Genomic DNA, 14,440 nt, shown 5'->3' with positions numbered 1-14,440 from the left:
AAGTCAGGGAGTTCTCCCTTTCACCGAGAAACGTGCGGGCTGCTGTTGCCTGTGCGCTCTCTTCTTTGGAAAAGAGTCTGCAGTTGCACGCTTTGCACCGTGGAAAGGCAGCGGGGTCTGCTGAGATTTCTTCCCCAGGCGCTTTGCTCTCCCTGGGCCAAAGCGAGCCTTCACGATAGCTGAACGCTAACACTGCATACGCGTTGTTGTTGGGGAACGGGGCTGCCGCCAGGCAGTTCTCCAGGGGAAAACGGCCCTTCGCGAAGGGCCGTTTCGCCGAGCTCCCTGCGGGAAAGCGAAAGCAAAGGACGCTTTTCTCCTTCTAACTGCTTTCGTCAGAGGAACGGGGGAAGTCACAGTGTTCTTTCTCTCCCTGAGATACGCACAATCTGATGTTGCCTCCGAGCTCCGTTCTCGGCAAAGAACTGAAACGGACATAGGTTCCTGTGGGGAAGCCCACGGCTTTGCTGGGATTTCTCTGGGCACAAGCACTATCTTGTCAGGGCAACGCCGCATGGGACTTGCTCTGCCAGGAGAGAGCTGCCACGTCGTCCTCTGGGCTGGGAAACCTTGCTTTGGCCAGTGCCAATGGACCGAATTCAGGCCGAAAGAAAAGAGACTAGGAAAAGGCCTTCTCTCCCCGGCTGCTTTCCCAGTCTCTTCCTAAGAGCAAAAACTCTGTCGTTGCTCCTCTGGCAGGAGAGCTGCACCGCGATGTAGTTTTGCAGAAGAAGCCTTGCGTTTGCGAGAGCAAACGAGGACTGCACGGCGGGCAAGGGGAAGGAAGGGAAGCTTCTCTCCCTCTGCCCGCCTTTGCTCACAGGGCTGGGTGAAGTCAGGGAGTTCTCCCTTTCACCGAGAAACGTGCGGGCTGCTGTTGCCTGTGCGCTCTCTTCTTTGGAAAAGAGTCTGCAGTTGCACGCTTTGCACCGTGGAAAGGCAGCGGGGTCTGCTGAGATTTCTTCCCCAGGCGCTTTGCTCTCCCTGGGCCAAAGCGAGCCTTCACGATAGCTGAACGCTAACACTGCATACGCGTTGTTGTTGGGGAACGGGCCTGCCGCCAGGCAGTTCTCCGGGGGAAAACGGCCCTTCGCGAAGGGCCGTTTCGCCGAGCTCCCTGCGGGAAAGCGAAAGCAAAGGACGCTTTTCTCCCTGTAACTGCTTTCGTCAGAGGAACGGGGGAAGTCACAGTGTTCTTACTCTCCCTGAGAAACGCACAATCTGATGTTGCCTCCGAGCTCCGTTCTCGGCAAAGAACTGAAACGGACATAGGTTCCTGTGGGGAAGCCCACGGCTTTGCTGGGATTTCTCTGGGCAGTGTGTTTTCCTTGGGCCTCAGCGTACCCACACTATCTCGTCAGGGCAACGCTGCATGGGACTTCCTCTGCCAGGAGAGAGCTGCCGCGTCGTCCGTTGGGCTGGGAAACCTTGCTTTGGCCAGTGCCAATGGACCGAATTCAGGCCGAAAGAAAAGAGACTAGGAAAAGGCCTTCTCTCCCCGGCTGCTTTCCCAGTCTCTTCCTAAGAGCAAAAACTCTGTCGTTGCTCCTCTGGCAGGAGAGCTGCACCGCGATGTAGTTTTGCAGAAGAAGCCTTGCGTTTGCGAGAGCAAACGAGGACTGCACGGCGGGCAAGGGGAAGGAAGGGAAGCTTCTCTCCCTCTGCCCGCCTTTGCTCACAGGGCTGGGTGAAGTCAGGGAGTTCTCCCTTTCACCGAGAAACGTGCGGGCTGCTGTTGCCTGTGCGCTCTCTTCTTTGGAAAAGAGTCTGCAGTTGCACGCTTTGCACCGTGGAAAGGCAGCGGGGTCTGCTGAGATTTCTTCCCCAGGCGCTTTGCTCTCCCTGGGCCAAAGCGAGCCTTCACGATAGCTGAACGCTAACACTGCATACGCGTTGTTGTTGGAGAACGGGGCTGCCGCCAGGCAGTTCTCCGGGGGAAAACGGCCCTTCGCGAAGGGCCGTTTCGCCGAGCTCCCTGCGGGAAAGCGAAAGCAAAGGACGCTTTTCTCCCTGTAACTGCTTTCGTCAGAGGAACGGGGGAAGTCACAGTGTTCTTACTCTCCCTGAGAAACGCACAATCTGATGTTGCCTCCGAGCTCCGTTCTCGGCAAAGAACTGAAACGGACATAGGTTCCTGTGGGGAAGCCCACGGCTTTGCTGGGATTTCTCTGGGCAGTGTGTTTTCCTTGGGCCTCAGCGTACCCACACTATCTCGTCAGGGCAACGCTGCATGGGACTTCCTCTGCCAGGAGAGAGCTGCCGCGTCGTCCGTTGGGCTGGGAAACCTTGCTTTGGCCAGTGCCAATGGACCGAATTCAGGCCGAAAGAAAAGAGACTAGGAAAAGGCCTTCTCTCCCCGGCTGCTTTCCCAGTCTCTTCCTAAGAGCAAAAACTCTGTCGTTGCTCCTCTGGCAGGAGAGCTGCACCGCGATGTAGTTTTGCAGAAGAAGCCTTGCGTTTGCGAGAGCAAACGAGGACTGCACGGCGGGCAAGGGGAAGGAAGGGAAGCTTCTCTCCCTCTGCCCGCCTTTGCTCACAGGGCTGGGTGAAGTCAGGGAGTTCTCCCTTTCACCGAGAAACGTGCGGGCTGCTGTTGCCTGTGCGCTCTCTTCTTTGGAAAAGAGTCTGCAGTTGCACGCTTTGCACCGTGGAAAGGCAGCGGGGTCTGCTGAGATTTCTTCCCCAGGCGCTTTGCTCTCCCTGGGCCAAAGCGAGCCTTCACGATAGCTGAACGCTAACACTGCATACGCGTTGTTGTTGGGGAACGGGGCTGCCGCCAGGCAGTTCTCCAGGGGAAAACGGCCCTTCGCGAAGGGCCGTTTCGCCGAGCTCCCTGCGGGAAAGCGAAAGCAAAGGACGCTTTTCTCCTTCTAACTGCTTTCGTCAGAGGAACGGGGGAAGTCACAGTGTTCTTTCTCTCCCTGAGATACGCACAATCTGATGTTGCCTCCGAGCTCCGTTCTCGGCAAAGAACTGAAACGGACATAGGTTCCTGTGGGGAAGCCCACGGCTTTGCTGGGATTTCTCTGGGCACAAGCACTATCTTGTCAGGGCAACGCCGCATGGGACTTGCTCTGCCAGGAGAGAGCTGCCACGTCGTCCTCTGGGCTGGGAAACCTTGCTTTGGCCAGTGCCAATGGACCGAATTCAGGCCGAAAGAAAAGAGACTAGGAAAAGGCCTTCTCTCCCCGGCTGCTTTCCCAGTCTCTTCCTAAGAGCAAAAACTCTGTCGTTGCTCCTCTGGCAGGAGAGCTGCACCGCGATGTAGTTTTGCAGAAGAAGCCTTGCGTTTGCGAGAGCAAACGAGGACTGCACGGCGGGCAAGGGGAAGGAAGGGAAGCTTCTCTCCCTCTGCCCGCCTTTGCTCACAGGGCTGGGTGAAGTCAGGGAGTTCTCCCTTTCACCGAGAAACGTGCGGGCTGCTGTTGCCTGTGCGCTCTCTTCTTTGGAAAAGAGTCTGCAGTTGCACGCTTTGCACCGTGGAAAGGCAGCGGGGTCTGCTGAGATTTCTTCCCCAGGCGCTTTGCTCTCCCTGGGCCAAAGCGAGCCTTCACGATAGCTGAACGCTAACACTGCATACGCGTTGTTGTTGGGGAACGGGGCTGCCGCCAGGCAGTTCTCCAGGGGAAAACGGCCCTTCGCGAAGGGCCGTTTCGCCGAGCTCCCTGCGGGAAAGCGAAAGCAAAGGACGCTTTTCTCCTTCTAACTGCTTTCGTCAGAGGAACGGGGGAAGTCACAGTGTTCTTTCTCTCCCTGAGATACGCACAATCTGATGTTGCCTCCGAGCTCCGTTCTCGGCAAAGAACTGAAACGGACATAGGTTCCTGTGGGGAAGCCCACGGCTTTGCTGGGATTTCTCTGGGCACAAGCACTATCTTGTCAGGGCAACGCCGCATGGGACTTGCTCTGCCAGGAGAGAGCTGCCACGTCGTCCTCTGGGCTGGGAAACCTTGCTTTGGCCAGTGCCAATGGACCGAATTCAGGCCGAAAGAAAAGAGACTAGGAAAAGGCCTTCTCTCCCCGGCTGCTTTCCCAGTCTCTTCCTAAGAGCAAAAACTCTGTCGTTGCTCCTCTGGCAGGAGAGCTGCACCGCGATGTAGTTTTGCAGAAGAAGCCTTGCGTTTGCGAGAGCAAACGAGGACTGCACGGCGGGCAAGGGGAAGGAAGGGAAGCTTCTCTCCCTCTGCCCGCCTTTGCTCACAGGGCTGGGTGAAGTCAGGGAGTTCTCCCTTTCACCGAGAAACGTGCGGGCTGCTGTTGCCTGTGCGCTCTCTTCTTTGGAAAAGAGTCTGCAGTTGCACGCTTTGCACCGTGGAAAGGCAGCGGGGTCTGCTGAGATTTCTTCCCCAGGCGCTTTGCTCTCCCTGGGCCAAAGCGAGCCTTCACGATAGCTGAACGCTAACACTGCATACGCGTTGTTGTTGGGGAACGGGGCTGCCGCCAGGCAGTTCTCCAGGGGAAAACGGCCCTTCGCGAAGGGCCGTTTCGCCGAGCTCCCTGCGGGAAAGCGAAAGCAAAGGACGCTTTTCTCCTTCTAACTGCTTTCGTCAGAGGAACGGGGGAAGTCACAGTGTTCTTTCTCTCCCTGAGATACGCACAATCTGATGTTGCCTCCGAGCTCCGTTCTCGGCAAAGAACTGAAACGGACATAGGTTCCTGTGGGGAAGCCCACGGCTTTGCTGGGATTTCTCTGGGCACAAGCACTATCTTGTCAGGGCAACGCCGCATGGGACTTGCTCTGCCAGGAGAGAGCTGCCACGTCGTCCTCTGGGCTGGGAAACCTTGCTTTGGCCAGTGCCAATGGACCGAATTCAGGCCGAAAGAAAAGAGACTAGGAAAAGGCCTTCTCTCCCCGGCTGCTTTCCCAGTCTCTTCCTAAGAGCAAAAACTCTGTCGTTGCTCCTCTGGCAGGAGAGCTGCACCGCGATGTAGTTTTGCAGAAGAAGCCTTGCGTTTGCGAGAGCAAACGAGGACTGCACGGCGGGCAAGGGGAAGGAAGGGAAGCTTCTCTCCCTCTGCCCGCCTTTGCTCACAGGGCTGGGTGAAGTCAGGGAGTTCTCCCTTTCACCGAGAAACGTGCGGGCTGCTGTTGCCTGTGCGCTCTCTTCTTTGGAAAAGAGTCTGCAGTTGCACGCTTTGCACCGTGGAAAGGCAGCGGGGTCTGCTGAGATTTCTTCCCCAGGCGCTTTGCTCTCCCTGGGCCAAAGCGAGCCTTCACGATAGCTGAACGCTAACACTGCATACGCGTTGTTGTTGGGGAACGGGCCTGCCGCCAGGCAGTTCTCCGGGGGAAAACGGCCCTTCGCGAAGGGCCGTTTCGCCGAGCTCCCTGCGGGAAAGCGAAAGCAAAGGACGCTTTTCTCCCTGTAACTGCTTTCGTCAGAGGAACGGGGGAAGTCACAGTGTTCTTACTCTCCCTGAGAAACGCACAATCTGATGTTGCCTCCGAGCTCCGTTCTCGGCAAAGAACTGAAACGGACATAGGTTCCTGTGGGGAAGCCCACGGCTTTGCTGGGATTTCTCTGGGCAGTGTGTTTTCCTTGGGCCTCAGCGTACCCACACTATCTCGTCAGGGCAACGCTGCATGGGACTTCCTCTGCCAGGAGAGAGCTGCCGCGTCGTCCGTTGGGCTGGGAAACCTTGCTTTGGCCAGTGCCAATGGACCGAATTCAGGCCGAAAGAAAAGAGACTAGGAAAAGGCCTTCTCTCCCCGGCTGCTTTCCCAGTCTCTTCCTAAGAGCAAAAACTCTGTCGTTGCTCCTCTGGCAGGAGAGCTGCACCGCGATGTAGTTTTGCAGAAGAAGCCTTGCGTTTGCGAGAGCAAACGAGGACTGCACGGCGGGCAAGGGGAAGGAAGGGAAGCTTCTCTCCCTCTGCCCGCCTTTGCTCACAGGGCTGGGTGAAGTCAGGGAGTTCTCCCTTTCACCGAGAAACGTGCGGGCTGCTGTTGCCTGTGCGCTCTCTTCTTTGGAAAAGAGTCTGCAGTTGCACGCTTTGCACCGTGGAAAGGCAGCGGGGTCTGCTGAGATTTCTTCCCCAGGCGCTTTGCTCTCCCTGGGCCAAAGCGAGCCTTCACGATAGCTGAACGCTAACACTGCATACGCGTTGTTGTTGGGGAACGGGGCTGCCGCCAGGCAGTTCTCCGGGGGAAAACGGCCCTTCGCGAAGGGCCGTTTCGCCGAGCTCCCTGCGGGAAAGCGAAAGCAAAGGACGCTTTTCTCCCTGTAACTGCTTTCGTCAGAGGAACGGGGGAAGTCACAGTGTTCTTACTCTCCCTGAGAAACGCACAATCTGATGTTGCCTCCGAGCTCCGTTCTCGGCAAAGAACTGAAACGGACATAGGTTCCTGTGGGGAAGCCCACGGCTTTGCTGGGATTTCTCTGGGCAGTGTGTTTTCCTTGGGCCTCAGCGTACCCACACTATCTCGTCAGGGCAACGCTGCATGGGACTTCCTCTGCCAGGAGAGAGCTGCCGCGTCGTCCGTTGGGCTGGGAAACCTTGCTTTGGCCAGTGCCAATGGACCGAATTCAGGCCGAAAGAAAAGAGACTAGGAAAAGGCCTTCTCTCCCCGGCTGCTTTCCCAGTCTCTTCCTAAGAGCAAAAACTCTGTCGTTGCTCCTCTGGCAGGAGAGCTGCACCGCGATGTAGTTTTGCAGAAGAAGCCTTGCGTTTGCGAGAGCAAACGAGGACTGCACGGCGGGCAAGGGGAAGGAAGGGAAGCTTCTCTCCCTCTGCCCGCCTTTGCTCACAGGGCTGGGTGAAGTCAGGGAGTTCTCCCTTTCACCGAGAAACGTGCGGGCTGCTGTTGCCTGTGCGCTCTCTTCTTTGGAAAAGAGTCTGCAGTTGCACGCTTTGCACCGTGGAAAGGCAGCGGGGTCTGCTGAGATTTCTTCCCCAGGCGCTTTGCTCTCCCTGGGCCAAAGCGAGCCTTCACGATAGCTGAAGGCTAACACTGCATACGCGTTGTTGTTGGGGAACGGGGCTGCCGCCAGGCAGTTCTCCAGGGGAAAACGGCCCTTCGCGAAGGGCCGTTTCGCCGAGCTCCCTGCGGGAAAGCGAAAGCAAAGGACGCTTTTCTCCCTGTAACTGCTTTCGTCAGAGGAACGGGGGAAGTCACAGTGTTCTTACTCTCCCTGAGAAACGCACAATCTGATGTTGCCTCCGAGCTCCGTTCTCGGCAAAGAACTGAAACGGACATAGGTTCCTGTGGGGAAGCCCACGGCTTTGCTGGGATTTCTCTGGGCACAAGCACTATCTTGTCAGGGCAACGCCGCATGGGACTTGCTCTGCCAGGAGAGAGCTGCCACGTCGTCCTCTGGGCTGGGAAACCTTGCTTTGGCCAGTGCCAATGGACCGAATTCAGGCCGAAAGAAAAGAGACTAGGAAAAGGCCTTCTCTCCCCGGCTGCTTTCCCAGTCTCTTCCTAAGAGCAAAAACTCTGTCGTTGCTCCTCTGGCAGGAGAGCTGCACCGCGATGTAGTTTTGCAGAAGAAGCCTTGCGTTTGCGAGAGCAAACGAGGACTGCACGGCGGGCAAGGGGAAGGAAGGGAAGCTTCTCTCCCTCTGCCCGCCTTTGCTCACAGGGCTGGGTGAAGTCAGGGAGTTCTCCCTTTCACCGAGAAACGTGCGGGCTGCTGTTGCCTGTGCGCTCTCTTCTTTGGAAAAGAGTCTGCAGTTGCACGCTTTGCACCGTGGAAAGGCAGCGGGGTCTGCTGAGATTTCTTCCCCAGGCGCTTTGCTCTCCCTGGGCCAAAGCGAGCCTTCACGATAGCTGAACGCTAACACTGCATACGCGTTGTTGTTGGGGAACGGGGCTGCCGCCAGGCAGTTCTCCAGGGGAAAACGGCCCTTCGCGAAGGGCCGTTTCGCCGAGCTCCCTGCGGGAAAGCGAAAGCAAAGGACGCTTTTCTCCTTCTAACTGCTTTCGTCAGAGGAACGGGGGAAGTCACAGTGTTCTTTCTCTCCCTGAGATACGCACAATCTGATGTTGCCTCCGAGCTCCGTTCTCGGCAAAGAACTGAAACGGACATAGGTTCCTGTGGGGAAGCCCACGGCTTTGCTGGGATTTCTCTGGGCACAAGCACTATCTTGTCAGGGCAACGCCGCATGGGACTTGCTCTGCCAGGAGAGAGCTGCCACGTCGTCCTCTGGGCTGGGAAACCTTGCTTTGGCCAGTGCCAATGGACCGAATTCAGGCCGAAAGAAAAGAGACTAGGAAAAGGCCTTCTCTCCCCGGCTGCTTTCCCAGTCTCTTCCTAAGAGCAAAAACTCTGTCGTTGCTCCTCTGGCAGGAGAGCTGCACCGCGATGTAGTTTTGCAGAAGAAGCCTTGCGTTTGCGAGAGCAAACGAGGACTGCACGGCGGGCAAGGGGAAGGAAGGGAAGCTTCTCTCCCTCTGCCCGCCTTTGCTCACAGGGCTGGGTGAAGTCAGGGAGTTCTCCCTTTCACCGAGAAACGTGCGGGCTGCTGTTGCCTGTGCGCTCTCTTCTTTGGAAAAGAGTCTGCAGTTGCACGCTTTGCACCGTGGAAAGGCAGCGGGGTCTGCTGAGATTTCTTCCCCAGGCGCTTTGCTCTCCCTGGGCCAAAGCGAGCCTTCACGATAGCTGAACGCTAACACTGCATACGCGTTGTTGTTGGGGAACGGGCCTGCCGCCAGGCAGTTCTCCGGGGGAAAACGGCCCTTCGCGAAGGGCCGTTTCGCCGAGCTCCCTGCGGGAAAGCGAAAGCAAAGGACGCTTTTCTCCCTGTAACTGCTTTCGTCAGAGGAACGGGGGAAGTCACAGTGTTCTTACTCTCCCTGAGAAACGCACAATCTGATGTTGCCTCCGAGCTCCGTTCTCGGCAAAGAACTGAAACGGACATAGGTTCCTGTGGGGAAGCCCACGGCTTTGCTGGGATTTCTCTGGGCAGTGTGTTTTCCTTGGGCCTCAGCGTACCCACACTATCTCGTCAGGGCAACGCTGCATGGGACTTCCTCTGCCAGGAGAGAGCTGCCGCGTCGTCCGTTGGGCTGGGAAACCTTGCTTTGGCCAGTGCCAATGGACCGAATTCAGGCCGAAAGAAAAGGGACTAGGAAAAGGCCTTCTCTCCCCGGCTGCTTTCCCAGTCTCTTCCTAAGAGCAAAAACTCTGTCGTTGCTCCTCTGGCAGGAGAGCTGCACCGCGATGTAGTTTTGCAGAAGAAGCCTTGCGTTTGCGAGAGCAAACGAGGACTGCACGGCGGGCAAGGGGAAGGAAGGGAAGCTTCTCTCCCTCTGCCCGCCTTTGCTCACAGGGCTGGGTGAAGTCAGGGAGTTCTCCCTTTCACCGAGAAACGTGCGGGCTGCTGTTGCCTGTGCGCTCTCTTCTTTGGAAAACAGTCTGCAGTTGCACGCTTTGCACCGTGGAAAGGCAGCGGGGTCTGCTGAGATTTCTTCCCCAGGCGCTTTGCTCTCCCTGGGCCAAAGCGAGCCTTCACGATAGCTGAACGCTAACACTGCATACGCGTTGTTGTTGGGGAACGGGGCTGCCGCCAGGCAGTTCTCCGGGGGAAAACGGCCCTTCGCGAAGGGCCGTTTCGCCGAGCTCCCTGCGGGAAAGCGAAAGCAAAGGACGCTTTTCTCCCTGTAACTGCTTTCGTCAGAGGAACGGGGGAAGTCACAGTGTTCTTACTCTCCCTGAGAAACGCACAATCTGATGTTGCCTCCGAGCTCCGTTCTCGGCAAAGAACTGAAACGGACATAGGTTCCTGTGGGGAAGCCCACGGCTTTGCTGGGATTTCTCTGGGCAGTGTGTTTTCCTTGGGCCTCAGTGTACCCACACTATCTCGTCAGGGCAACGCTGCATGGGACTTCCTCTGCCAGGAGAGAGCTGCCCCGTCGTCCGTTGGGCTGGGAAACCTTGCTTTGGCCAGTGCCAATGGACCGAATTCAGGCCGAAAGAAAAGAGACTAGGAAAAGGCCTTCTCTCCCCGGCTGCTTTCCCAGTCTCTTCCTAAGAGCAAAAACTCTGTCGTTGCTCCTCTGGCAGGAGAGCTGCACCGCGATGTAGTTTTGCAGAAGAAGCCTTGCGTTTGCGAGAGCAAACGAGGACTGCACGGCGGGCAAGGGGAAGGAAGGGAAGCTTCTCTCCCTCTGCCCGCCTTTGCTCACAGGGCTGGGTGAAGTCAGGGAGTTCTCCCTTTCACCGAGAAACGTGCGGGCTGCTGTTGCCTGTGCGCTCTCTTCTTTGGAAAAGAGTCTGCAGTTGCACGCTTTGCACCGTGGAAAGGCAGCGGGGTCTGCTGAGATTTCTTCCCCAGGCGCTTTGCTCTCCCTGGGCCAAAGCGAGCCTTCACGATAGCTGAACGCTAACACTGCATACGCGTTGTTGTTGGGGAACGGGGCTGCCGCCAGGCAGTTCTCCAGGGGAAAACGGCCCTTCGCGAAGGGCCGTTTCGCCGAGCTAACTGCGGGAAAGCGAAAGCAAAGGACGCTTTTCTCCTTCTAACTGCTTTCGTCAGAGGAACGGGGGAAGTCACAGTGTTCTTTCTCTCCCTGAGATACGCACAATCTGATGTTGCCTCCGAGCTCCGTTCTCGGCAAAGAACTGAAACGGACATAGGTTCCTGTGGGGAAGCCCACGGCTTTGCTGGGATTTCTCTGGGCACAAGCACTATCTTGTCAGGGCAACGCCGCATGGGACTTGCTCTGCCAGGAGAGAGCTGCCACGTCGTCCTCTGGGCTGGGAAACCTTGCTTTGGCCAGTGCCAATGGACCGAATTCAGGCCGAAAGAAAAGAGACTAGGAAAAGGCCTTCTCTCCCCGGCTGCTTTCCCAGTCTCTTCCTAAGAGCAAAAACTCTGTCGTTGCTCCTCTGGCAGGAGAGCTGCACCGCGATGTAGTTTTGCAGAAGAAGCCTTGCGTTTGCGAGAGCAAACGAGGACTGCACGGCGGGCAAGGGGAAGGAAGGGAAGCTTCTCTCCCTCTGCCCGCCTTTGCTCACAGGGCTGGGTGAAGTCAGGGAGTTCTCCCTTTCACCGAGAAACGTGCGGGCTGCTGTTGCCTGTGCGCTCTCTTCTTTGGAAAAGAGTCTGCAGTTGCACGCTTTGCACCGTGGAAAGGCAGCGGGGTCTGCTGAGATTTCCTCCCCAGGCGCTTTGCTCTCCCTGGGCCAAAGCGAGCCTTCACGATAGCTGAACGCTAACACTGCATACGCGTTGTTGTTGGAGAACGGGGCTGCCGCCAGGCAGTTCTCCGGGGGAAAACGGCCCTTCGCGAAGGGCCGTTTCGCCGAGCTCCCTGCGGGAAAGCGAAAGCAAAGGACGCTTTTCTCCCTGTAACTGCTTTCGTCAGAGGAACGGGGGAAGTCACAGTGTTCTTACTCTCCCTGAGAAACGCACAATCTGATGTTGCCTCCGAGCTCCGTTCTCGGCAAAGAACTGAAACGGACATAGGTTCCTGTGGGGAAGCCCACGGCTTTGCTGGGATTTCTCTGGGCAGTGTGTTTTCCTTGGGCCTCAGCGTACCCACACTATCTCGTCAGGGCAACGCTGCATGGGACTTCCTCTGCCAGGAGAGAGCTGCCGCGTCGTCCGTTGGGCTGGGAAACCTTGCTTTGGCCAGTGCCAATGGACCGAATTCAGGCCGAAAGAAAAGAGACTAGGAAAAGGCCTTCTCTCCCCGGCTGCTTTCCCAGTCTCTTCCTAAGAGCAAAAACTCTGTCGTTGCTCCTCTGGCAGGAGAGCTGCACCGCGATGTAGTTTTGCAGAAGAAGCCTTGCGTTTGCGAGAGCAAACGAGGACTGCACGGCGGGCAAGGGGAAGGAAGGGAAGCTTCTCTCCCTCTGCCCGCCTTTGCTCACAGGGCTGGGTGAAGTCAGGGAGTTCTCCCTTTCACCGAGAAACGTGCGGGCTGCTGTTGCCTGTGCGCTCTCTTCTTTGGAAAAGAGTCTGCAGTTGCACGCTTTGCACCGTGGAAAGGCAGCGGGGTCTGCTGAGATTTCTTCCCCAGGCGCTTTGCTCTCCCTGGGCCAAAGCGAGCCTTCACGATAGCTGAACGCTAACACTGCATACGCGTTGTTGTTGGGGAACGGGGCTGCCGCCAGGCAGTTCTCCAGGGGAAAACGGCCCTTCGCGAAGGGCCGTTTCGCCGAGCTCCCTGCGGGAAAGCGAAAGCAAAGGACGCTTTTCTCCTTCTAACTGCTTTCGTCAGAGGAACGGGGGAAGTCACAGTGTTCTTTCTCTCCCTGAGATACGCACAATCTGATGTTGCCTCCGAGCTCCGTTCTCGGCAAAGAACTGAAACGGACATAGGTTCCTGTGGGGAAGCCCACGGCTTTGCTGGGATTTCTCTGGGCACAAGCACTATCTTGTCAGGGCAACGCCGCATGGGACTTGCTCTGCCAGGAGAGAGCTGCCACGTCGTCCTCTGGGCTGGGAAACCTTGCTTTGGCCAGTGCCAATGGACCGAATTCAGGCCGAAAGAAAAGAGACTAGGAAAAGGCCTTCTCTCCCCGGCTGCTTTCCCAGTCTCTTCCTAAGAGCAAAAACTCTGTCGTTGCTCCTCTGGCAGGAGAGCTGCACCGCGATGTAGTTTTGCAGAAGAAGCCTTGCGTTTGCGAGAGCAAACGAGGACTGCACGGCGGGCAAGGGGAAGGAAGGGAAGCTTCTCTCCCTCTGCCCGCCTTTGCTCACAGGGCTGGGTGAAGTCAGGGAGTTCTCCCTTTCACCGAGAAACGTGCGGGCTGCTGTTGCCTGTGCGCTCTCTTCTTTGGAAAAGAGTCTGCAGTTGCACGCTTTGCACCGTGGAAAGGCAGCGGGGTCTGCTGAGATTTCTTCCCCAGGCGCTTTGCTCTCCCTGGGCCAAAGCGAGCCTTCACGATAGCTGAACGCTAACACTGCATACGCGTTGTTGTTGGGGAACGGGGCTGCCGCCAGGCAGTTCTCCAGGGGAAAACGGCCCTTCGCGAAGGGCCGTTTCGCCGAGCTCCCTGCGGGAAAGCGAAAGCAAAGGACGCTTTTCTCCTTCTAACTGCTTTCGTCAGAGGAACGGGGGAAGTCACAGTGTTCTTTCTCTCCCTGAGATACGCACAATCTGATGTTGCCTCCGAGCTCCGTTCTCGGCAAAGAACTGAAACGGACATAGGTTCCTGTGGGGAAGCCCACGGCTTTGCTGGGATTTCTCTGGGCACAAGCACTATCTTGTCAGGGCAACGCCGCATGGGACTTGCTCTGCCAGGAGAGAGCTGCCACGTCGTCCTCTGGGCTGGGAAACCTTGCTTTGGCCAGTGCCAATGGACCGAATTCAGGCCGAAAGAAAAGAGACTAGGAAAAGGCCTTCTCTCCCCGGCTGCTTTCCCAGTCTCTTCCTAAGAGCAAAAACTCTGTCGTTGCTCCTCTGGCAGGAGAGCTGCACCGCGATGTAGTTTTGCAGAAGAAGCCTTGCGTTTGCGAGAGCAAACGAGGACTGCACGGCGGGCAAGGGGAAGGAAGGGAAGCTTCTCTCCCTCTGCCCGCCTTTGCTCACAGGGCTGGGTGAAGTCAGGGAGTTCTCCCTTTCACCGAGAAACGTGCGGGCTGCTGTTGCCTGTGCGCTCTCTTCTTTGGAAAAGAGTCTGCAGTTGCACGCTTTGCACCGTGGAAAGGCAGCGGGGTCTGCTGAGATTTCTTCCCCAGGCGCTTTGCTCTCCCTGGGCCAAAGCGAGCCTTCACGATAGCTGAACGCTAACACTGCATACGCGTTGTTGTTGGGGAACGGGGCTGCCGCCAGGCAGTTCTCCAGGGGAAAACGGCCCTTCGCGAAGGGCCGTTTCGCCGAGCTCCCTGCGGGAAAGCGAAAGCAAAGGACGCTTTTCTCCTTCTAACTGCTTTCGTCAGAGGAACGGGGGAAGTCACAGTGTTCTTTCTCTCCCTGAGATACGCACAATCTGATGTTGCCTCCGAGCTCCGTTCTCGGCAAAGAACTGAAACGGACATAGGTTCCTGTGGGGAAGCCCACGGCTTTGCTGGGATTTCTCTGGGCACAAGCACTATCTTGTCAGGGCAACGCCGCATGGGACTTGCTCTGCCAGGAGAGAGCTGCCACGTCGTCCTCTGGGCTGGGAAACCTTGCTTTGGCCAGTGCCAATGGACCGAATTCAGGCCGAAAGAAAAGAGACTAGGAAAAGGCCTTCTCTCCCCGGCTGCTTTCCCAGTCTCTTCCTAAGAGCAAAAACTCTGTCGTTGCTCCTCTGGCAGGAGAGCTGCACCGCGATGTAGTTTTGCAGAAGAAGCCTTGCGTTTGCGAGAGCAAACGAGGACTGCACGGCGGGCAAGGGGAAGGAAGGGAAGCTTCTCTCCCTCTGCCCGCCTTTGCTCACAGGGCTGGGTGAAGTCAGGGAGTTCTCCCTTTCACCGAGAAACGTGCGGGCTGCTGTTGCCTGTGCGCTCTCTTCTTTGGAAAAGAGTCTGCAGTTGCACGCTTTGCACCGTGGAAAGGCAGCGG

The sequence above is a fragment of the Elephas maximus genome, chromosome 23 (assembly GCF_024166365.1).
Source record: "Elephas maximus indicus isolate mEleMax1 chromosome 23, mEleMax1 primary haplotype, whole genome shotgun sequence".
In the NCBI taxonomy this organism is placed as follows: domain Eukaryota; kingdom Metazoa; phylum Chordata; class Mammalia; order Proboscidea; family Elephantidae; genus Elephas; species Elephas maximus.
Note: the sequence above shows the minus strand (reverse complement) of the source record.